The sequence below is a fragment of the Zeus faber genome (genome assembly GCF_960531495.2).
Source record: "Zeus faber genome assembly, chromosome: 2".
In the NCBI taxonomy this organism is placed as follows: Eukaryota; Metazoa; Chordata; class Actinopteri; order Zeiformes; family Zeidae; genus Zeus; species Zeus faber.
This window is the reverse complement of record NC_137189.1, coordinates 7,921,336-7,938,019: the sequence shown is the minus strand read 5'-3', so window position 1 is coordinate 7,938,019 and position 16,684 is coordinate 7,921,336. Positions and strand designations below refer to the sequence as shown.

Here is a 16,684-nt window from a genome sequence, read left to right as displayed (position 1 = left end):
TGTTTTTTTTGCATCTGATAAAATAACAATTTTAATAATAATAACAAATTAGACACAAAATTGCTGAACTTACAACAACATTTATTTAACACTAACGTATTGTGTCAAATAAAAAATGTATCAACTAAATAAATGTCCACAGGTGATCGAAAAACAAAACTTTGTTAAAAAATAAATAAATAAATAAATTAATAAATAATCAAAAATATATTTATAAAATAAATATAAATAAATAAAAAAATTATAATAAACTGAGTCATATTAAAATATGGTCTAGAAATACAAAGTCTCCCTGTTACAGAAGGGCAGGATTTATTATTTACAAGTAAAGTATTTAAACAAAAACAGTTTTTACTAAATTAAGTCCCATAGCAATGGGAAGCAACGGGAAGACGGTGTAACGTGGCAGAGGCAGGCACCTGCAGAGAGGGGGCTGAGGGCGCCCGAGCACCTGCCCCATTATTTTCCGTGGTGCCCTTTTTATGTGCCGCGTTTGGGGCACATGCTGCACATCGGGGCGTCCGTGATCTGCGCTCCGCTGTGCGCTCTGTTCCCTTATTGAACCGACACTAAAAATTAACCGTGTTGTGTTTAAAAAAAAATACTTTGTTTCATACAAGTTAGGAAACACACAAAAATAAATGGATCTAAAATAAAAACACAGGAAAACACACGGAACGCACACACGGCGCAGCGCTGTCTGGAGGAGACAAAAAAACCTAAAATTCTCTGAATTAGGTTTATGTTTTGCCCTCAAATGCAAAGTATTTCCAATCCGCACTCCTGCTGTTTTATTTCAAAACCAGCTGCGGAGGCTCCACACTGGCCATCTTTAATGAACTAACACCATAACAAATGAATGAGACTCGTGAAGACAGTGAGTGAGAGAGGAGGTGGGGCTATGTGGGCACTGCAGTGGTGTGTGACTCGCCGTCAGAGAGAAGAGATTGTGAGGAAGCAGTACCAGTACCAGTATATCGATATTACGGAAAATGAGTATGGAAACTGTTTCACATATTCTGAATCCGTTTGTATAGAAAAAGTGATATTTTTGACAACTAGTCTGCAGACTTACTTTGTGTATCGGCCCCCTGAGCGCAGGCATCGGCTGATGCTGATTATCTCAAAATGCTCAAACATCAGCCCGATTTATCGGTCCGCCGATTAATTGGTCGACCACTACAATATACATAAACAAAAACACTAACTAGAAGAAGGATAAATATATTACATTAAATATGTTAAACATTAAATTGTATTATAAACATATTAAAACATGAAAATAAAAAAAATTATCAGTGCAGCGTTTTGCTTTGACCTTTTTTTATTGCTTTGGCCGTCTTATTGACCTCCGGTCAGCAGCAAGGGCAGGTTCTGGTGTTGGAGTGTTGATTATTGATGGGTCCGGCTTGGCGGTGCTGCTCTCCACGCAGTCATTTGTCTGTTCCAGCGACCAAAGATTACCCTAATAAATCTCTTGATGAATACCGTGCCTTGCTGCGATGGATTTTTTCTTTCCTTTTTTTTCTCTTTATTTTCTCATTGAACAGATGCCGTTCTTCGGTCAGGACCGGGGCTTCACGAAATACGAGACCGAATAACAGTTATTTTTTGGACTGTCTAACTTTATTCATCAGCGCTGCTGTTGTTGTTTTCGCAGGTGTACGCGGCAATACTCAAAAGATCTAATTTGTGTGTGATGAGCATCCCCATCCACCAGAGACCAAAGGTACAGTAAGATATCAAAAGCTCATTATCTCACATCCAAATAAACATTTCATTATGCCGCTGAAAAACAAACTACACACACAGGCTGATGGGAAAGAAGTGCAGAAGGTGAATTTTCTTTTTCTTTGTGCCGCTTGTCTTTTTTTCCTGAAATGGTTGTAATTTTCTTACTCTTACTACTACTATTACTATTATTATTTTTATTTTATTTTTTTTGCAATTGAAGGCACATTATTTGTGTTAGAGTTTAGAACACATTTAAACAGAGAAGTTTTGATGGAGAAATTGTTTATGGTTTTTTCATTTGTTTGGAAAAAAATTCAGATGAATTTGATTAAATCTGAACTTCTGGGCTGTTCAATTTGATCTTTTTTTTTTGGCGTTAATTCTGCTTGACTTGCCCGCTGTGTCCTTAAATTGACCCCTATCCATGTCCATGTCTGTCTTTGTTTCTTCACTTGACAATCCTTGCTGTTTCCTCACTGAGCAATTTGATGAATCTATCTATCTATCTATCTATCTATCTATCTATCTATCTATCTATCTATCTATCTATCTATCTATCTATCTATCTATCTATCTATCTATCTATCTATCTATCTATCTATCTATCTATCTATCTATCTATCTATCTATCTATCTATCTATCTATCTATCTATCTCTCTATCTATCTATCTCTCTATCTATTTATCTATCTAGTAAAGGTTTTTTTATTTTGGGGTTGGGGGGGTAACAATTACTCCTGGTTTGGCGGACCCAAGGAATATGCGTGCCCCCCTGGTGGTCTCGTCACTGATGAAGCAGAATTGAATTAATGGGGTCACCCGCTGGGACGAGCGACGAGGGCGACACGCCACCTCTGATCCCAGACTGAGGAGACCAGGCGCAGACCCAGAGACCCTGGGATGTTTTTTTGGGGGGGGGGTTCTGTTTCTTTCCGTCTCTGCCCGTCCTGGGTCAGTGCATTGCTAATTAACACAACTTATTATGGGAGCGTCGGAATGAGGCCTCGCCAGGCGGGGTTTTCAGGTGGAAAGATTTTTTTGGGGTGCAGGCTGAACCGCACTATGGATCTTTCTATCTTCTTTTACATAATTCCAAGTCAGAATCAGAATGTGCTTATTTGTCCAAGTACGTTACCATTCCAAGCTTAACTGTCGGAAAATAATTACAAATAATATCCATATATACAAAATGGCCAGTTATTTAAAGGAAATAGCCAAATAAAAGAACTAACATAGCCAATTATACTAAGAAAATAACCACATAAAAAAGCAAAAATAGCCAAATATACAAAATGTGATTCTATGCAGATGATAAGTTAAGTTTAAAGGCAGTATGGTTGCAGCTTGGTATGGCTGTTGGTGTAAAACATAAATATAGATAAATATACTGCAGGGGATGACTGAATATGTTTACAATAATATGGCCATGGTCCAGTGATGGCAATACACTGTACCGTATTGTACTTGTACAGCGTATTCCTGGCCAAGATTTTTAGGAATCATTGCCGCTTGAGTCCAAACCTCCCCGACCCGTTGTATCTCCGTCGACAAACACCCTGAGCAGTAATGGTCGTCATCATCACGGCCCACGTTGCCCGACTGTTCTCTGTTTACGTTCAGCCCCCGACGGTAAGCTGGAGCTGTCGGCCGGAATTACTGTCATGGCCGCTTGCTGTAATAATAGATGTCAAGCTCCCGCGAGGAGGAGGAAGAAGCTGTGGCCTCCTGGTGGAGGTGCCATTAGCCCCGGGATGGTTCAGGACTGAAGAAGAAGTGGAGAGAGGCTGTTTAGATGAGAACTGGAGTGAGAGAGGAACACTCTTTACTCCACTGAAGGGTGTGAACTGACAAACTTCAAGTGGAGTACTAATCACACTAACGCATGACACCAGAGAAGATGATACGACCGCCAAAAATGCCAAAGTTTGGCAATATCAAGAATTTAAGAGGCCTATAATGCAAAAAAACTGTTATTTGGGAGAATAATTGTCAAATCGTCTGAATTGTTCTGTAGGCCTTCAAACACAAACAACCTGGACATACATGGAGATCACAAGTATTAGCTCCACCATGTAAATCACCTTTGGAATAATTTTCCTCTGGCTCAGTGGATTAAGACGAAACATTTCACTCCGCGATTACGACTGTACGCCCTGATTTCCTGCCTCTTTCCCTCCGTTACAGAACCAGGAAAACCAAACCCAGAGAGTGTTGAGCCCCCTTTCAAACCCACCCATCTATGGGACTATTTATTCATCTGTAGGACTAATCATCCATCTATGGGAGTATTTATTCATCTATGGGACTAGTTATCCACCTATAGGACTAATCATCCATATGTGGGACTAGTTATCCACCTATGGGTCTTATCATCCATATATGGGGCTTGATATCCATCTTTGCGACTAGTTATTAATCTATGGGACTAGTTATCCATCTATGGGACTAATCATCCATCTATGGGACTAGTTATCCATATATAGGACTAGTTATCCACCTATGGGACTTATCATTCAGATATGGGGCTAGATATCCATCTATGGGACTGATCATCCATCTATAAGACTAGTTATCCACCTATGTGACTAATCATCCATCTATAAGACTAGTTATTCATCTATGGGGCTAGATATCAATCTATTGGACTAGTTATTCATCTATGGGAGTAGTTATCCATCCATGGGACTAATCATCCATTTATGAAGCTAGTTATTAATCTGTGGGAATAATCATCCATCTATGGGACTAGTTATCCATATATAGGACTAGTTATCCACCTATGGGACTTATCATCCATATATGGGACTAGTTATTAAACTATGGGACTAATCGTCCATCTATAAGACTAGTTATTCATCTATGGGGCTTGATATCCATCTATGGGACTAGTTATTCATCTATGGGAGTAGTTACCCACTTATGGGACTTATCATCCATATATGGGACTAGTTATTCATCTATGGGACTAACTAGCCATCTATGGGACTTAGCCTGGGAGGCTTCTCCACTCCCCCATTAACGCCGAAAACCGGCGGCCACTCACCTGCTGACAAAGAGAGAACCTTAGAGAAGGGCACTCCTGTGTGCACTCAGCTGTGTGGACAGCAACCGATGTGATGAAGGTGCGCGCTAAGCAGAAAAGTAATGATACTAACGATCTGACCCCTGACCCCGACCACCGCAAGCTGCATGCTTATATCTCTCCAAGCCGGGGAAGAGAGAAGGGATGGAAGGAGTGAAGAGAGAGAAGCGAGGTCATGTCTCCCTAAGCTCCGCCTCCTCCATTCAGGCAGTCGTTGGCAGTGCAGCTAAAGCCCCCCGGCGGTTCAAAATGAGCTCACGTTAACATTACCATGAACATGCTTGGTGCCAGTTATTACGCTAGTGGAACTAGAACGAGTGCACGCGCACACAAAACCCAAAAGGCCGGGCACGCAAACAAACAATGCATGGTCACACTTGCGCAGTAAGTGTGCGGGGCATTGTTTTTCTCTCACCACTCGCAGTGTGATTAAGATGCCGGGGCCCCGCAGGGGGTCCACCAATGGTTAAAGGAGCACAGAATACCAAGCGTCTGACATAGACAAACACACACACACAAATACGCACACACACACACACACACAGCAACCAACCAAGCCCGGGGGGGGTCTGCAAAAAACAGCAGGGGTCACAAAAATGCATCTGAACGAGGCCATTGAGCCTAATATCTGTGAACGGGCCGTAATGGTATGCAGGCTAAGACCGCGGTGGAGGGAGTTGAGAGGAGTTTAAATGGACAGGAAGTGTTAGGCCTGATGATGACGTTAATGTTGTCACTTACTTGGAGGAAGTAGTTGTGATGTTGGTACTTGTCATGCATGTTGCATGCAGGTCCAACTGTTCATAATATATTATTTTAATATTATTTTATTATATATTAATAATGTTGTTGGCTTGGTGAGGATTCATCAGCATCATATAAATATTTGGAGTTTTTAGAGTTAATTTATGAAATGGTGTTTTATATTTATTTGTTTTTGTTCACAAAGGAATTCTTGTAGCTGTAATTACAGACCTTGCTATACTTATGGTCAAATGATTTGGATTCACTACTTATCATACTAGTCCTGTGAGTAGTATTAGTTTTTAAAGCTGATATGGAACTGAATTGGTAGTTGTTTTTTTTTTGTTGTTTTTTTTAAAGGGGTTCTTATAGTCATAGTTGAAGTCATTACTATAATTGTTGACAAATAACTTAAAGGAAGTGCTTTTTGTGCTCCCTGCATAGTAGACTTGATAATACTGTCTTAGTATTAGCTCAGCCTCATATGATTATTGGCAGTATTTAGAGCCTATTCGTGAATTGGCAGTTTTATGAACAGATTTTTTATTTTATTTAACTTTTAAACTTTAAGTAAAAATACATTTTATATATATAATTTTTTTTTTCTTTTTACAAAACAATTCTTCTAACCATAATTTTAACCATTACTATAATTACAGTCGAATAATTTGCTGTCCTTTTTTTTTTTTAAGAAATGTATTCAAAGTATCAGATATCGTTTGTAAGTTCACCACTCACAGTGCTGGATGAATGTGAGCGTGATTTTCTGACATAATGCAAAAAGAAAGCTGCAAACTGTTTGGCATCACTGGCTGTCCACTCACCCATCACTCCATCCATCATCCACCCATCATCCATCCATCCATCATCCCTCCATTCATTCATCCATCCATCTGTTCAAATACTCTCTCTGTGGTTTGCTTGAGCACTGTTTACAATTTCACATCTGATTTGGTGAAAATGTCTCGTGCAACACTTTTACCATTATAGGATTTAGTCTTTGCCTGTTATTTCAGCTTTATTTAAAAATGTATACACTGGATCATTTCTCTACGTATCTAGACATACGTGAAGCCATATTGGTTTTGGCCAATATGCCAATGATGAACACATGTCACAACCAATGATTCAAATCCACTGTATCTAAAGATGGTCGTCACTGCAGATTAAAGGTCTTTCCACCAGACCTTAATGAAGCTCAGTTTGTCCGAATCTGTTCATAGACATCGTGCTATTCTTTTACACATTGAAAAAAAATTTGACTTCATTATGTGTTGAATGGGAAGGCATATGTTACAGAAAATTATAAATATTTCTATATTTTCTTAAACATATTTTATACATTAATATATTTCGATTTTATTCTTTGTATTATATTTATCTATGTTTAAATCATTTTCATACTGTTCATTGATTTACCCCTTAATTTACCCTTCTTGATCACTTCATGGTGAGGTACAATAAATTCATTTGTCTAAATGTCTGTCAAAGAATTATATATAATAGAGCTGCAACGAACAATTATTTTAATTATTGATTAATCTGTCAATGATTTCCTAATTAATTGATTAGTTGTTTTGTCCGTAAAATGGCAGTAAATGCTGAAAAATGTGAATCACGGTTTTCCAAAGCCCAAGGCGACATCTTAAAATGTATTTTGTCCACAACCCAAAGATATTCAGTTTACTGGCATACAAGACTAAAGAAACCAGAAAACATTCACATTTAAGAAGCTGGAATCAGAGAATTTGGAAATGCTCTTCTTCAAAAATGACTCAAAACAATTAATTGATCATCAAAATAGTTGGCGATTGATTTAATAGGTGGCGATAAATCGTCTAATCGTTGCAGCTCTTTTATAGAATACTTTAAATAGTTAAAACTGAGTTTATACAGGAAGTGATTTCCAAACCCTGGGTGCAAAAATCCTTTATTCCAGCCTTCATTACATTCCTGCTCTTTAACGACCAAAGCTCTTTCCCACCAAAATTAATTTCTCAACAGGGGACTCTCATAAATGAACTCAAATGTACCTTCCTTTTCGTTCACGGTCAGCGGGGCAGAGTGAAAATTTACTCTGAATTGATTGGGGGTATCATCTGCCAAAGTTTTATTCAGATATCTCCGTGATGTTGACTCCTTAGGAAGGAGTCACCCCTCTATCCATCCGTCCTCACGCCGCAGATGTTCCACAGTGTTTCCCACCGTGACCAAGGCAGAAATGAACTATAACGGATTTAGTTCCGTCAATCCAAACGGTTATTACTGAAACCTTCCAGCCATGATTAGCGGCGTCACCCAACCGCCGTGCTCTCCTGTGCCGAGAGAACTCTCCCTCAAATAAGCAATGGAAATGGGCTATTGTGTTGCAAGATCAAAACTGCAAGGCTGCACTCATTCATCTAATTCATCAGCTCCAGCCAGAATAAGACCAAGTTTCACGTTGAAAGTGAGGACCATTCGTAGTGATGAAATGTTCGGCTCTTTTCTTGAGATTCTGGTTTTGACGAGTCACCCTGTAAAAAGGGCCGTTTGATTTTCCGATTCCGCACGACAAATGGAGTCGTGAATGGAATTCTCACAAGAATCTATTTTCGTGGAATGCCAAAAGAGTTATTCAGTCACCTTCCATATGATTGATGCCAAATGCCTTGACCTTTTTTTGCCTTGGACTTTAATTTAGTCCTCCGTTATTATTTTCAGTTGGTGTCTTGAAGTGTTTGGAGTGACTCCAGGCTCCTGAGTCATTTCAAGGATTTGTTCGCTATGGATGAATAGTTTGGGAATGTTGCATCACTAACGATTATAAGGCCATAATAATAATAATAATAATTAATAAGCACAGTTCCAAGGGCTTGGGACGTTTTTAGTGATTAACAGGATAGGGGTGTCTGTGCTGTGGGATTATTTAATTATAAGGCTTGGGAAACACTGGATTAGAGGCCAAAGAGGCCTCAACACCAACACTGAGTATTTGGCTGATTCCCAGCGTACCACAGGTCACTTGAAATATAACATTATTATTATTATTATTATTATTATTATTATTAATAATAATAATAATAATAATAATAATAATAATAAAAAGGCTTCATGGTGATTTTATTTTATGTATGGTCCACATGTGTAGAACAGATGTGAGAATGTTTGTAAAGGGGTAAAAAGGAGGTTAACCTGAAAACCTATAAATGTGCATTCTTGCGCCATATGTGTTCCCACTAAATCCAACCAGAGACGACGGTTGTTTTTTTCGCTAAATTGTGGCCTCTGGGACGCGTCCACAACTATTAAACAGTGAAAAAAAAGAAACAAAAAAAAAGAAAAGAAAGAAGAAGAAAGGTTTTAAATCTTTTCACTCCTGTTTCTTAATAAAATATATCTTCATAAAAAGACATCTGAATCCACTTAGCTGTCACAGCCGTCTTTCCCACCATGTCGTAAAGTGAAAAACAAAGGCGCTTTTAACAATTGATTTATTCCTTTTTTTTTTTTTTGATTTAAGCCAAATCTCTCGCTGATGAGAAGTCAGACGCTGGTGTTGGGAATGTGTGTGTGTGTGTGTGTGTGTGTGTGTGTGTGTGTGTGTGTGTGTGTGTGTGTGTGTGTGTGTGTGTGTGTGTGTGTGTGTGTGTGTGTGTGTGTGTGTGTGTGTGGTGGGTGTCACGTGGTGTGGAGTGGGCTTCAGACACTAGGTGGGCAGGTGTTGGTGGCTGTGGAGAGCAGATCTAAAGAAACTCAGATTCTGACCTTCTGCCGTCGATGGGCGGATGAAAGGAAAACAATTCTGCGACTAAATCCTGAATACTGCACTTCTCCTCCTCCATCCTCAAACCCCACTCACTTCCACCACCACCGCCCGGTACCCATGAATGGAAATGGATGGATGTGGAATTTTTATTTCCTATCAAAATGGCAGTGTCACAGCAGTGTGCATAGAAATAGACAATAATAATAATTAAGTAGTGAAAATGAAAATAACAAAAAAAGTCAAAATGCAATAAACCTGAAAGTTGGCAATATAAAATAACCTTAAAAAAACTAGGAAGAAAAGTTTTGCAATGTGCAATAATCTTAAAAACTAATAAACAATGAAAATAAGAATTTGGCAGTACACAGTAAACCTATAAATTAACAAACAAGAAAAAATACACTAGAAAAATAAACCTAAAAATACAATAAAACAAGCAATTATTATAGCCCGGAATCCCCAGACCAATTTGCAGATGCGTATTAGTCTGGAATCTCTCACTTCATTTTCGATTTCCAAGGGGCGTTATCAACTCGGCAGGCCAAATGTCTCTGGACGCAATTGGATAGACCTACAGCGAATCAGAGCATTGGACCGACCCACAACCAATCAGAGCATTGGACAGACCCACAACCAATCAGAGCATTGGACAGACCCAGAACCAATCAGAGCATTGGATGGACCTACAATCAATCAGAGAATTGGACAGACCCACAACCAATCAGAGCATTGGACAGACACACAACCAATCAGAGCATTGGACAGACACACAACCAATCAGAGCATTGGACAGACACACAACCAATCAGAGCATTGGATGGACCTAGAACCATTCAAAGCATTGGACAGACCCACAACCAATCAGAGCATTGGATAGACCTACAACCAATCAGAGCAGCGAAACGTGGGACATAGGGCTATAATAATTATACAATAAATCTAATGATTAAGCTACAAAAAATAAAACCACAAAGATAAATGTAAAAAAGACCAATGAACAATACAAATATGGGCAAATCTACAATAATGCAATAAACTTAAAAAATAAAAACATCCAAACCTAATAATTAACAGAATACAAAATAAACAAGAGCATTTTGGTAGTATATAATAAACCTGGAAGGTAACTTAAAAGACAGGAAAAATAGTCTATATATGATGGACTGTCAAAGCATCGTTTATGCATTTTAAATGAATCATTCTCGCTTGAAGACAAATAAAAAAAATAAAAAAAGTATAATTTTGTGTCGAGAGATATTCCACTCGGCGTAGAGTATTTTTTTTTCTCTCCATTAAGTGTAGATCTCGCTCCCCCGCCGGTAGAAACAGATTAAAGGGAACGTGTTGCACAGAACACCGGAGAGTGTCAGGCCCGCAGCAATGCATGCTGGGACGGGGCGGCGTGACAGCCCGCCGGTCGGGTGGCTTAACTCAATCCCCCTCCCGTAATCGCTCTAAATCAGATTTATTTATTTTTCGGATACGTGCCCCCCCGCAAGCTATTTTTAGCGCGGACACGCTGTAATACGGTTCGACGAGGTTCCTCCCCGTGATGTTGTTTTGCTGCATTGGTTCTGTCGCCCTCACGTCTGACGGAGAAGCGGTTGGAGCCGCGTTCACACCTCCAACCCGCGTGGCCTCCGGCTCCTTTGTTTTCATATCAATATTGAGATGCGGCGCGGGACTAGACACGCTCTGGGATTCCGGTCGTCGTCATGTTGTGATAAAGTGAAGGCTTATCTCGAAGGCTGCTTTAAAATATATTAATGTCATTTTCTGAACTCCACAGATTGTTCCAATCAATACCAATAACAATAATTAAGTGCGTTATCTGAAAGTACACTTTTTTGTAAAAGTATGCTTAAAGATATTACATATATATAGCATATATTTTTTATGTCTTCTCCATTACCCGTGACACCCAAAATAATACTTTTAAGTGCGTACTAACTGTTATGCGTACTAAAGCATTATTGCCATATTGCCAAGTTCGGTTAATGTGGAAACATTAACAAACATTACACCGACGGCTTATTAATATATAATGCTATAGTGATTAAAGTAGTAATTAAAACTACATTTCTACCCATTTGTACTCTTCATGAGTCTACTTGAAGTGTATTTTTTCTCATGTTATTAATGTAGTCATTTATTCATTCATTTATTTGTTCTTGTTTAAAAGTGTTATTTTATTCATTTAGAAGACACCAAAAACACATGAAAAACATATTTGAATATATTTAACCACCTCTTAAGTACAAGTTCCATCACACCAAGTACAACCTATTAAGAATACATTACACTTTCAGATGACACGCGGGAGTACATTTTTTTCTCTCGGATTTTACTCCACTGTTTAAATTGTATGTATTCACAGGAATACATTTGAGTGACTTTGCCTGGTCCCGAATATAATCATTTCTTTCCCCCTTGGAAGGAAAACAGGAAAGGGTCCGCCTTAAAAACATTTTCGCACCAAATCCTCTGTGAGAAATGTCGAGAGCGTATTATTCAGTAGCTCCTGACACCCGAACCGTCCCATTCACACCTTCTTCCTCTCCTCCTCCTTCCTCCACCCTTTGAAAAAGTCTTTTTTTGTTTTTTTTATTTTGGGACATTTTTTTTTTTTTGTTGTTTTTTTTTGCCAATTCATCCACCTCTGGAGAGAGAGGGAGTTGTTTTGGTTGTGAGAAATCAAAAGCCATTACACGAGGGAAGCTGACTGCGTCCTCTTTCTTAATTGCTTTGCTAATATCGTCCCCGCTCGGATTGGATGTGGGTCAGCCAGTCCCAATGTGGCTCCAACTGGAGGCCGTTCCCATCCCTGATCTCTCCCTTTCTTTCTTTCTTTCTCTCTTTTTCGCACCCTTTTGGTCAATTAGGAAAAAAAAAAGACAAAGAAAAGAAAATCTGCCCAAGACAAAAGACCTCACAATGGGGGTTTCAGATGGATAAGACGGTAATTCTTGCAGAATTACTTGTAGTATTCTTGTTCTCAGAATTGACCCTTGATTGGAGAAATGCAGACTTTGATTAAAAAAAAAATGTTATATAGGTGGACTTCATAATCCTTAATAATCCTTCATAATATATATATATTTTGTAATTATTTTCACTTCTGCTCTGAGGAAATAATCTTGAAATAATTCAAGGATTTTTTTTTTTTTATGAACTATAGCTTCAGTCTAACTTTTGTAACTTTATTATTAGCATTAGCTCAGGGGTCTGGCCACACATATTTTTTAGCATTGTTTTTTATATTGTTCATGCCAAATGATATGTACGTTAAAATCTAAGTCTTTGTTAGATTGCATTTCATTCAGTTTTATATTCTGAAAACTTTAAATAGATTACCTGGATTATTTGAGCCTTGTGATTTTAAAATATTAAAAATGATCTGTGGGCTGGATTTAGCATTAAATTGTCTTGCGGGCCATGTGTGGGCCCCGGGCAAGTAGTTTGAGACCCCTGCTTTATCTGATCTTTAACGGGCTTTTCCCGTAAAAAACACTTTCTTCGCACCTAAAGGTCAGTAAATAGTGTAGTGTAGCGGAGGATTATTAATGAATTTGTGTCTGTTATTGTCCTGCAGTGTTTACACACACATCTTAATCCCATTACCTTTTCCCAGCCTGAGTTGCTTTTGTTTTGTTTCCAATCTGTTTCATTTTCTCCCACTGTTTTATTCCCATTTTGGCCGTGGCGCTGGGGTTGGAACCTGTTCCAGCTGCCGAGTTTAAACTGAATCTCGTGAAACAATTCGGCTGGACCACAGAGTCGCAGGCTGCCAGGGACTTTCGTCCAAGCTGCAGACTTGGCGTGCAGAGACAGGTCATAAAACTCCTGCGAGCATTTGGATTAACTACTGTAGACATGCTGTTGAGCTGGTGAAAATAAATAAATAAACAAATAAATAGATAATAAAATAAATGTCTGGAAAATCGTAATAGTTAAAAAGCCTTCTAGACTACCACTGGCTGCCAGACTGTTGGGATTAATATTTAATAATTAAATACATTTGTTAGACAGACTTTTGCATTTACAGTCTGGCTTCAAAATATATAGAAATGTTCAATATGAATATTTATAGAATATAGATCAATATTTTTTTCCTCCCATTTTATACCTAATGGTTTTATTTTAAGGTTGTGGTATTCATTATAATATGTTTAACAGTCTAAGCATTTCTGTAAATCGATAAACATTTTATAATTAAGACACTTTTCCTTTTTGCTCATTTAACTAAAAAGCTGATATAAAAGTAACAATCAGTCATAGATAGAAAACAGAGACCAAAAGGACTTATAATATCTTGGAAAAGGCAGAACAAATAAAAATAATTATATTGATATATAAATACATAAATGTACTTAGATATATAAAAAAGATGGTCTAAAAAAAATCCATGAACGCTTTCAGTTAAATTCCATAAAAATTAAGTACTATGGGGAATCCTATGCACCCCAAATCTAGGTCAGGTGGAGAATCAAACCTCCTGCATATTGCAGTGTTTGTGATTTACTAGTTCGCTATTGGACCTTATTGATCATCAGCACTTGATTAATCTGGTGTTCTGTGTTGCCAGGTACTGGAGGTAAAACAAATATAATGAAAAACCCTTGTGCAGGGACCCAAAGACTATTATATTTCAGCGGCTTTGATTGCTTTGGCTGGGATGGTGTTGGTTTAACCACGGCTTTGCCGGGTTCAATTGACTTTCTAATGATATATCCCCTTTTAAATAGGATTTTCCATTTGCTCAGATTAGCCACCGTCTGCAACACAAACCTACTTCAAAACCACATACAATAAAACGTCCCTGTTTATATAGGCTCAGACCAATAAATGTCTAATAATCCAATACTGTGACGATTAAATTCCAAATCCATACAGATAAATGCATAACTACTGCTTGGTTACTATTCTTGGATAAATAGATAGATTGATACTTTACTAGATAGATACTCACATCAAAAATAGGCAATAATAATAATAATAAGGCAATGAAATAAAAAATAAAATAAAATGGTATTACACAAAACTTGAAGTTAACTAGGATGAAAAATGTTATAAATACAATAAACCTAACTGTCAGCAGTAAAGGGAAATTAAAATAAGGCAAAATAAAAAATAATCCTAAAAAGTAACAGAACAATAATAATTACCAAAAAAAATTACCAAGAAAAATTTGGCAGAGGTACATAAACCCTAAATACTATGTAAAATAGTAAACTAGAAGACAGATTCATTTCCCACGTACAATAAACCTAAGATAAGATACAATTGTATTAATCTCAATCAACAGTGCAGATACAAATTAAAATGAGATAACACATGTCCACTATCTATCTTTGCGCACTGTTAACTAGTAATGAGCCCAATACGGGCAAGTGGCAATAGTAACAAAGGATAAATGTTAAATATAAACCTATGAATTGGCCAAAAAAAACAAAAACAATAAAATAAACCTAAAATTTAAAGGGTAAACAAAAAACGCTGTATTGTCCTGGTGGACGTGGTGTGGCGTGGCGGTGGGGACGGATTAAGCGAGGCAGCGAGGTGTGGACGTGGGGAAGCAGGAGGTGTGGACGTGTTGGCACCGGGAGCCCGAGCCAGGAGCTGTCCGGGGCCTCGTAGCCTGCCCCATCCACCCTCACCCCCCTCCTCCTCCTCCTCCACCTCCTCCACTGCCTGTTTAAAGGAGCGTGCGAGGGCCAAGGTGCGCGGCCCCCGGCCCTGGCCTCAACATAAATGGCCTCCTGTCCTGCTTTTTACACGGCCGCGGTGGAACAAAAGGCCAAGGGGCAGCAGCTGGAGAAGACATTAAGACGAGGAAACCCTCCCGTAGGTCGCCGGTCCCAGCCTTAAAGCCCCGCCTGCCGCTTGCTTAAAAAGAGAGGGTCAAAGACGGAAGGATTGCTTTCTTTTTTTCCGTGGATATCCTCCCCGCGTTGCAATTCGAGTCGTCTCCTGACTCAAATGCAGAACAACCGAGGCGGGTCCGATCGATGCCTGGATGTTGTGTATACACCCCGAGGCTCCATCTTGAAGGAGCGTTTGCGAGCCTTAGCCTTTAGGCTGCCGAGCTGCGCCTCCGAGGCCACGCAACGTTTTTTAACGATATCTCCCCGGCGGGTCTTAATCTTGTGTCTTTTGGCCGACCGTGTCAAAATTCCAAAGACGATCCGAGCGAGGCTGCTGCTCGCGGTAACAGAGCGAAAGTCCAGCTGTCGCCCAAACTGTTTTCGGTCGGAGGGTCTTGGGAGCGGAACGGAAGCAGACCCTCTGAGTACTGTAGCTGGGAGGCCTGTTGTTTTGGAGCCGCTGTTCATGGGAGCCCTGCCCAAAATTTTGACCAAACGCTTGAATCGCTGTCATAACACTGTTCCTAATGAGCTCAGGGCTCCCGAGGATAACATTGTCGACGCAGTTGCAGCCAATTACAATTTAAACTCCCCCCCCCCCCCCCCCCCCCCGCAATCTTCAGCATCATCTCACTATTTCGGTACATCTCACCCACCGCAGGGGGGCGGGGGGTAAATCTTGGGTGATTCTACTGCTGCCGCCCTCCTGTCACGGTGCTGAGCTACAGCGTGTTTTCTAGAGCTGTGCTCGAGAAATCCATACGGAAATATATCCTGACGCACTCCTTGCTGACACGCATCCACGCAGGTGCTTCTGTATCTGTATGGCCGAAAATGCTGTACAGAGGAAAATTTAGAATTAACCGTTATCAGACAAGATTAAAATGTACTATTTAGAAGGGACGGATGTAGAAAAATCATATTGTGATAATGGCAATATTCCGAGTACTCTATTTGGACGTCAGTATTCATTCAACATATGCAGTCATCACACAGGGTGCACACAGGTTGGGAAGCAACAATTTAATTACTTTAAATAACATTCAATCCAGTCACACGGTTAATTCATTTTAAACCGTTTATCATGATTACAGCATTTTAATTTCTTCAATCTTGTTTCATTTTTAAAGATCTTAACTATCACCGCGGCCGGCACTTTCGGGGTCTGGGGACCTCACCTGCCGGGGGGCTGCGTGAGCTGTCCTTAAGTGCCTGAAATAAAAGCCATGTGTGGTTGCACCCGGCGTCCCTATGAGTTGTGTTTAATAAAGAGACTTTTTCTTTTACCATGCAACAAAGGTTTTATTTCATTACTTTGCAGCAATTAGAAGTGAACTTAAAAACGAATGAAACCAGAATATTATTGTCACATCAAAAAACTAAAAGCATAACAGACAACAGAAAAGGCCTTATTATTTGAATTTATTAGTAACTGTGGAATTAGAAACAGAATATTTTATTTTACTTTTCAGGTCTCTGTGGGTCTGAATTTGAAGTGTTTTTAAGTTGTGC

At 39.2% G+C, this 16,684-nt stretch overlaps 1 protein-coding gene across 1 annotated transcript in view; it reads left to right on the top strand.

Moving 5' to 3' along the window:
- The first annotated feature begins 1,658 nt into the window (after positions 1 to 1,658).
- The window catches only part of klhl29 (kelch like family member 29), a 265,814-nt gene continuing 250,788 nt past the window's right edge, over positions 1,659 to 16,684 (top strand). The window contains exon 1 of the mRNA XM_080024589.1: positions 1,659 to 1,729. The gene's annotated coding sequence lies outside the window, so the exon portion shown is untranslated. The remainder of the gene's footprint in view (positions 1,730 to 16,684) is intronic.